Source organism: Elaeis guineensis, chromosome 7 (genome assembly GCF_000442705.2).
Source record: "Elaeis guineensis isolate ETL-2024a chromosome 7, EG11, whole genome shotgun sequence".
Classification (NCBI taxonomy): domain Eukaryota; kingdom Viridiplantae; phylum Streptophyta; class Magnoliopsida; order Arecales; family Arecaceae; genus Elaeis; species Elaeis guineensis.
Window position 1 is genome coordinate 75,634,824 of NC_025999.2, and position 7,699 is coordinate 75,642,522.

The following is a 7,699-nucleotide window of genomic DNA, read 5'->3' on the forward strand; positions in this document are numbered from 1 at the left end:
TATACACACACACATACATATATATATATATATATATATATATATATATATATATATATATATGCACGCGTGTAGAGAGAGAGAGATTTGTATTGATAATATTGATAAATCAATCACATTAAGGGCATTCTTTTCACCAGAACCATCAACAAAAGTGGAGATACATGAATATGTGGTCTGTAGATCACATTTCAAAGACATCCCGTTAACCAGAACCATGTTGAAAATTGATATGTATAGCTGTGAGTTTTTTTATCTTTTTTCACAGGAATACATATAAATCAAAAGAGGTCTTTTTATTAATTTAAAGAAGTTAATGCTTTTCCAATTTGACTAAGAGAATCAGCAGCTAACATATAAGCAACATCAAGTGTATTCACACAAACTGCTTCAATTTTATGAATATTATGCAATTAAATTATCTATAGACCATAACAAAGAAATATTCTCCTTGTGTAGTACTAAAAGAAGCAAAATGATTGAAAACTGTCAAGGTAGAAACATGGCTCTTATTTAACAGAATAAAACAGACATTCTGTATTTATGCACACCTGGGGTATCATTTTCTAAAGCCAATTTTTGGTCCAAGTATCGGATGACCGCTTCTTCTTCCCTAGAATTTATCAGCGAGAAGAATTATCCTTAGTAAGCACAGTTTTGAGAAGCCATACAAATGCCTAATTTTGAGAAGCTTACCATGGTGGGCTGTAGTGGTCAGTGAGCGCTTGTGAGTTGCTTTCCCCCCAATGAAATTGAAGTCCCCATTCTGAGAAGCAATCATATCATTTATGAACTCTTCTGGAGACTGACTGAACCTAAGAAAAAAGGCCCTCCTCTTATATGTCTCATGGAGATTCTTAAGACAGGTATTTATCATTTTATCCCATAACTCCATCTTTTTCTCTTGGTTTGCATACAAGTTGATTTGGACCTCTTTGTTTTTTGGACGAGGAACATTGACCAGAACATCATAGCAAGTGCCGATCCCTGGAGCAATCCCTGAAAGCCTAACGTCGTGGCGTATTATTATGGGTGGCATATCTGACAAATGTTGAGAAATCTTCATTGACATCGCGGCAAACTTCATTATATTTTTTCCAAACACTCTCTTTAATGGAGCATCACAAACAAACTCAGTAGGATCACTACGATTCCGCAATCTTTTTCTCTTGACATAGTTGAACAATCTAGCTATAATTGCAGCTCGTGTATTAAACTCAATGCCAAGGACCTTCTTCAGTGCAGGTGACAACCTAAACTCCTCAGGCATATCATTCATCTCGAGTAGTATTCGAGCTGTGAACTCCTTGTCCCCCTTTCTCTTAATCTCAAAGCCTTCAACTGGTGCTGCAGACCGTGAACTCTCCCAAACAATCACTGGGTCATCAGGGTACAAATGTTCGTCCAATTGGACAACAACCCTCTTGAAGAAAGTAGAGAATTTGGGGTCCAAAGTCTTGGGCTTCCAGGATCCTTTTACAGGGTCTGATTTGATCTCATCTTCCACAATCCTTCCAGTGATCTTGAGTGACCAAGAGGGCGGTTCAGCATTCTCAGGCTCTGCGGTCCTGCGAGCCTGATTGGAAAAGGTGTTGAAGATATAGATCCTAAGGATCCTCTTCATGGAAGGATTACCATATATAACTTCATGGATGGCTTTCGCCTTCCTCACCACTGCTGCATCTATTCGGGCCTCAAGTTCAAGCAATTGAGTGTAGATTCGAGATTCCGGTAATGGAGCAGGCATTCTATTCTGATTTGCTTCTCAGAAAGCTTCTGCTCCTTCCTCTCTTGGGCATCAGGAGGTGAATTGGCAGGCTTGGACCAGTGGATTTGGGCACGGGTGGTAGCCTCGGCATGAACAGGGGGTACCGGACTCAATCTTCTGGGATCCGCTCCGGTGCTCGAGGCATATTTGATGGATTTATTTGGTCCTCCAAGAAATCTAGTTTCATCATTAAAAGACCTACAAGAGCTTGAACTCGGCATCAATGCACTGTTTTATTCCAACTGGGTGATAAAGAAAGCAGAGCAGCGAGAATAGTATAAAATCAATCCTTTGAAGACCTAATTCTTTCAAGAAAAGAAAGATTTGAGGGCTAAATGTTCTTTTGAACAGTAAACGCTAATTCTTCAGAAAAGCAAGAGAATGGAATTGCTCAAAGAACCAGAAGAATTCTTTGAAACAAAAGAAAAGAAAACAAAGGAGAGAAGAATTAAAGGAGAAGAAACGTTACATTTTCTGAAGAAATCACCAACAATCTTGAACCGGAGATGACGAGCTTTTCTTCTTGTTTCTTCTTTTACGGGAGAGAGAGCAATGGCGATAGGTGAGAGACGGTTGCCATTTGAATGGAAGAAGAGCGCGAAGAATAGCGGCTGGCGAGAGACGGAGGGGGGGAGGGAGGAAATAGCTGGACTTGGTCTTGGCCAGGCCAGGCCCATTGATGGAGGGTTCAGGTTGTATCTTCATGCAAGAGAATGATTGATCTTCTTTTGCACCCAACTGTCGGATCACATATGCACAATTTTCAAAGCATAATAAATCTCTTCCTTCCATCCATAGCATAAATCATAAAGATGATGTTATGCTTTGAAAGTCTTGCAAAATGCAATCTAGCGATTGCAATGTAAAGAAGATCAATTATTCTTTCATGCGAAAGAAACGAGCTGAACCCATTATGGAGGTTTTAGTACGTGGAATGATCATGTGGCATAAGTCCATCCGATAAAGTTCATCTTATCGATATTATATCATGTTGGAAGTACTATACTCTATCTATACCAAATCAATATATAGTCTCGTATCGTACCACATTCAGTATATCTTGCCATCTTTCACTATACTATATGCTGATATTGTGACAGGATCGTATCGGTATAAGGTCAGATACCAAAACAGCTAACCTTGCCATTAGGTGCAATAGTTTTTAGTAATAGGATCAACCTGAGATAAATAGAGTGCATTTATAGATACATAGAATTTTGATCCAACTCTAATCTTGTGCATCTTAAAGGCATGATGCATCATAGATGACCGATGCTTAACTGGATAATCAAATGATTTTGATGACTCTAAGATGCACACAAGTTGCATACCGTCCAACTATGGGAATAATAGATGTTAGACATTACTCCAAACAACATCAAGATGACAAATCATTGACTAAGTGCATAGGGCTGCAAAGCTAAGTTACGTTGAGCTTTAATTGTTTCTCTATTTTTCAGGGGTGAGACAAGGGTAAGAAATCCTAACCCATTGTCGAATGCATCATTTTTATTTAATGTTTTCAGACTATGATTCATGGCAAACTTTATTGGATCCATGAGAACAAATTTAATGTTGATGTGAGCCGTACAATTAACTTGTTCAGTATATTTATAAAACAAGTATTAAAGATTGATCCAAGCTGTGCTACAATTTTTTAAATCTAACCCTTTTTCCTGATCGAAGCCAAGCCTGCTATTCAAGCCCAGCTCAAACTTCAATATTGTTTGCAAGTGAACAATTTTTTAGGCTCCATTTGCTTGTAAACTAGATTCTCGACATAAGGCTTGAGCTTAGTTCATTTTCTTGTCCTTGAGCTTGACTAAGCCTATTAGTGAAATGGCTTGGGCAAGTATTGTGAAGTTGAATTCAGCAACCCTATGCCTATGTGTACAAATGGATCCTATTGGGTGGATATTTCCTCCTTAGATCGAAGACGTAGGCAAATGGCTAGGTATGCGCTGACGGACGTAGTAATATGATCCGATCTTAGGTTCGCCATGATGATTCTTGGATCCTGACCACCATCCTGAGCGAATTCTTAGATCAGCTGTTCCTGACTTCGGCATTAATTTACTTCTATCCCCACAGTGACTGGCCTTTAATACCTTGACTACATATGGCAAAATGCTTGAACATGCTGAGTTCTGACTTCGGCTATGAGCATGCACAGTCCTCATCTCGTCACAGTCCTCATCTTGTTGGACGAATCCAACTGGCCGTTTTTTTTCCTCAGCATCCACTTCCATCGGATTAGTCCAAACTCCCAACTAAAGGGACAGCGTCGATCCGACCTACACCTTATTTCAAAATTCAACATCACTCACAAATTTCAGTTGGCTCTAAATGAAAAAGTTAGGTGCCATAACCACCCCATCAATCTCGATCGGAAGTCTCACCACGTCGTGTCTAAATCGGTCCCATATTTCTCTAGACAGTTACATGACTTTAACCTACAAAAGGACGTACAGGGGATCTCCTAAGGTATGCAAACCATAATCTCTTTACACTCCTCTTCTATTTTTCTGTTATCTAACTGGAGCGTCAAGGGTCCCTATTAGAGCCAACTTTGGTTAGGACTTGCTTGCAGATTTTTTTTCCAGAGGATGTGCCACTGCTCCAACCTTTTCCGATCGCGGTCCAGATTGACCGCTGATGGTGACACCAGCAGTGGCAGCTACGGTTGCACCCCCATCGACCAGCGCAATACCAATGGTGAATCCATCTTCATAATTTTTCCACAATAGCTACAGCAGCACTGCAAGCATGACCTCGACTCCCTCCTCAAAGTCCTAAGTGGGGAGACAAACTCATTACAGTCATCTCGAAGTCCGGAACCTAAAAGATGACAATCACTGAGTCCTCATTTAGGCAAGACTCAATGCCTAGTCGACGATCTCCCTACAGTGTTCCAAAAATTATACTGTCAGAGATGCAGATATTGACCGTCGACTCGAAAGATGAATGAATGGATCGAGGAGATCCATCACCAGGCATTGGCACGTGACGATAGGTATAATACTAATCCACCATTCAGTGATCGGATAATACAAGAGCTGTTCCCTATGAACTTCAAGATGTCATAACTCGAGAGCTACCATGGGATCACTGATCCTGTAGATCATTTGGAGAGCTTTAAGTCCCTGATGCTTATCTACGAGGCAATCGATGCCACCCTTTGTCGAACATTTTCATCCATCTTGAAAGGCATAGCTTGGCATTGGTACACCAGCCTAAAGTCTCGGATGATCCATTCTTTTGATCAAATGAGCCGACTATTTGTCGGTCATTTTGTGAGCAATAGGAGGTAGCAGAAGGGATCAGACTCTTTGATGAACGTGAAGTAGAGAGAAGAGAGTCCATCAGATCTTATCTCGATCATTTTAATTAGTCGTGCTAGAAGTTCTAACCTAGATTAATCGATTGTGATGGCCACCCTGAAGGATGGATTACTGAAGAATGTCTTTGTATTCTCAGGAGAAGACCTACCTCCAAGACTTCACCGATATGCTAGCCCGAGCGAAGAAATACGCTAGGACAGATGAGGCTTTGAAGGTAAGCCCCCGATGATTCCAACTGAGACAAGAAGGAAGAAAGACCGAAGTCTCCATCAAAGAGCCGCAACACCCGCGCTCTCCTCCCAATCATCGAAGATCTCAAACTCCCCGTGAAACCCTCGATAGAGGGACAACCCTCAAAGGGATCATCGTATGTTTCTATCTGGGAGATTCACAAATTACACCCCTCTGAATGCCACCCAAGCCCAGGTGCTTATGGAGATCAGGGATCGATTCTAAGAGTGAGAAGTTGCGGTCCAATCCCAATCGATGGAATCATAATAAATATTGTCTTTATCATCGCAATCACGGTTAGGACATCGAAGATGCATCCAGCTTGGGATGAAATAGAAGAACTTATCTGTCGTGGTCGCTTAGACCGATTCATTCGACATCGATAAGATCAGCAGAAGGAACAATAAAGATTACCTGCCCCACCAGAACCGCAACAGAGGGAGCCTTATGGGGACCGACCTCCTGCAGGAGTAATCAATGCAATAATCAAAGGACCCTATGAAAGGATGGAGGAAGCGGCCAAACCATCCAAGAGGTCGAAGATCGAAGAGTCTCTTATCTTCACTGAGGAGGATACCCAAGGGGTTAGTTCCCCCACAATGATGCGATGGTTATAACTCTTAGCATTGAAAACTATGATGTATATCATGTCTTAATTGATAATGAAAGCTCGATCGATATTTTATTTTACGATGCTTTCACTCAAATAGGTATACTGCCAGAGCGAATGGGATGGATGGAACCCCTTCATGGGGTTTACTAGGATGCTGTACCAGTTGAAGAAGTGGTAACTCTCCCTATGGTGGCTGGACGATATCCTCGACGATCCAAAATCTAGGTAGATTTTCTGATAGTCTAAGCACCTTCAGCCTACAATACAATCTTTGGATGTCCGGGACTCAACGCACTCCAAGCCATCGTATCTACCTACCATTTGAAAATGAAATTTCCAACAGAGTCGGAGTTGGAGAAGTGCATGAGATCAGGCCTTGGGCGACAGTATTATGACATCGCACTTCGCGAACGAAGCCATCCAAAGCCTACCCAATTGATGGGCTAGACTCATAAGATGAGTTGTCCGAAGAAAGAAAAAATTGATGGAGGATTTGGAGATGATCCACTAGAGATGGCAATAAGGAGCATACCATCTAGATTGGGTCGAATCTTGATCAAGTAATAAGAGAAAGACTTATTTTCCTTTTACAGCCCATGCTGATGTATTCGTCTGGACACTGATCGATATGTCTGGCATCGATCTAGAAGTGATGATGCATCAGCTAGGCGTCAATCCAATTACAAGCTTGTCAAGCAGAAGAAAAAAGTTTTGTACCCGAGCGATAAAAGTAATAGCTGAAGAAGTGGACAAGCCATGGATGCTGGCTTCATTCGGAAAGCTATCTATCCAACAGGATGTGAAAGTGGTCCTCATGAAAAAGGTAAATGGTAAATAGAGAGTCTGCATCGACTTCACAGATTTTAATAAAGCGTGCCCAAAAAATGCTACCCTTTGTCCTCAATTGATCAGCTGGTAGATGCAACTTCAGACCATGAGCTCCTCACTTTCATGGATGCCTTTTTCAGATATAACAAATCCGAATGGCTCCTAAAGATGAGAGAAAATGCCTTTATTACTGACTGGGGTCTCTTTTTTACACGATGATGTCTTTTGATTTGAAAAATAAATACAACTTACCAAGCTTAGTAAATAAGATTTTCAAAAACCAAATACACTGAAATATGAAGATTTATATGACAACATGCTTATCAAAAGTAAGACCTCTGAACCCATATTGAGGATCTTGAAGAGACCTTTACAATATTAAAAAAGTATAGAATGAAGCTAAATCCTACTAGATGTGCTTTTAGAGTAATATCGACAAATTCTTAGGCTTCATGGTGTCCATCAAGAGATAAAAGCAAGCCCAGAGAAGATTCAGGCTATATTAGAAATGAGTCCACCAAGAAATATAAAGATAGTTCAACGTCTCACCGACCGAGTGGCGGTCCTAAATAGATTTGTCTCAAATCAGCTGAATGTTGCCTTTCATTTTTCAAATCTTGAAGCAGTCGAAGAATTTTCAATGGATCGAGAGTGCCGTGCATTTTTTTTTTTATACAAACGGACGACACACTAATTTAGTGCGAAAGCAGCCCAATAGATCAAGATACACAAAATCTCATAGAACTTACAATAGACCTTATCCTGTCTCCACAGCCAGTTGTCAGAGTGCTCAACAACAAAAGTTACTATCCAATCTACTATAGTGTTCGCCTCTCTATAGATATGTCAGACTCTCACTGCAGCAGCTTGACAAAGAAGGTCCTAACATCCCAGCTAAGCAGATGACCATCAAGCTGT

At 40.8% G+C, this 7,699-nt stretch overlaps 1 pseudogene; it reads right to left on the reverse strand.

Annotated features, from left to right (window-relative positions):
* Nucleotides 1-299: 299 nt before the first annotated feature.
* Nucleotides 300-1,989, reverse strand: LOC105048959 (SWI/SNF complex component SNF12 homolog; annotated as a pseudogene).
* Nucleotides 1,990-7,699: the final 5,710 nt, after the last annotated feature.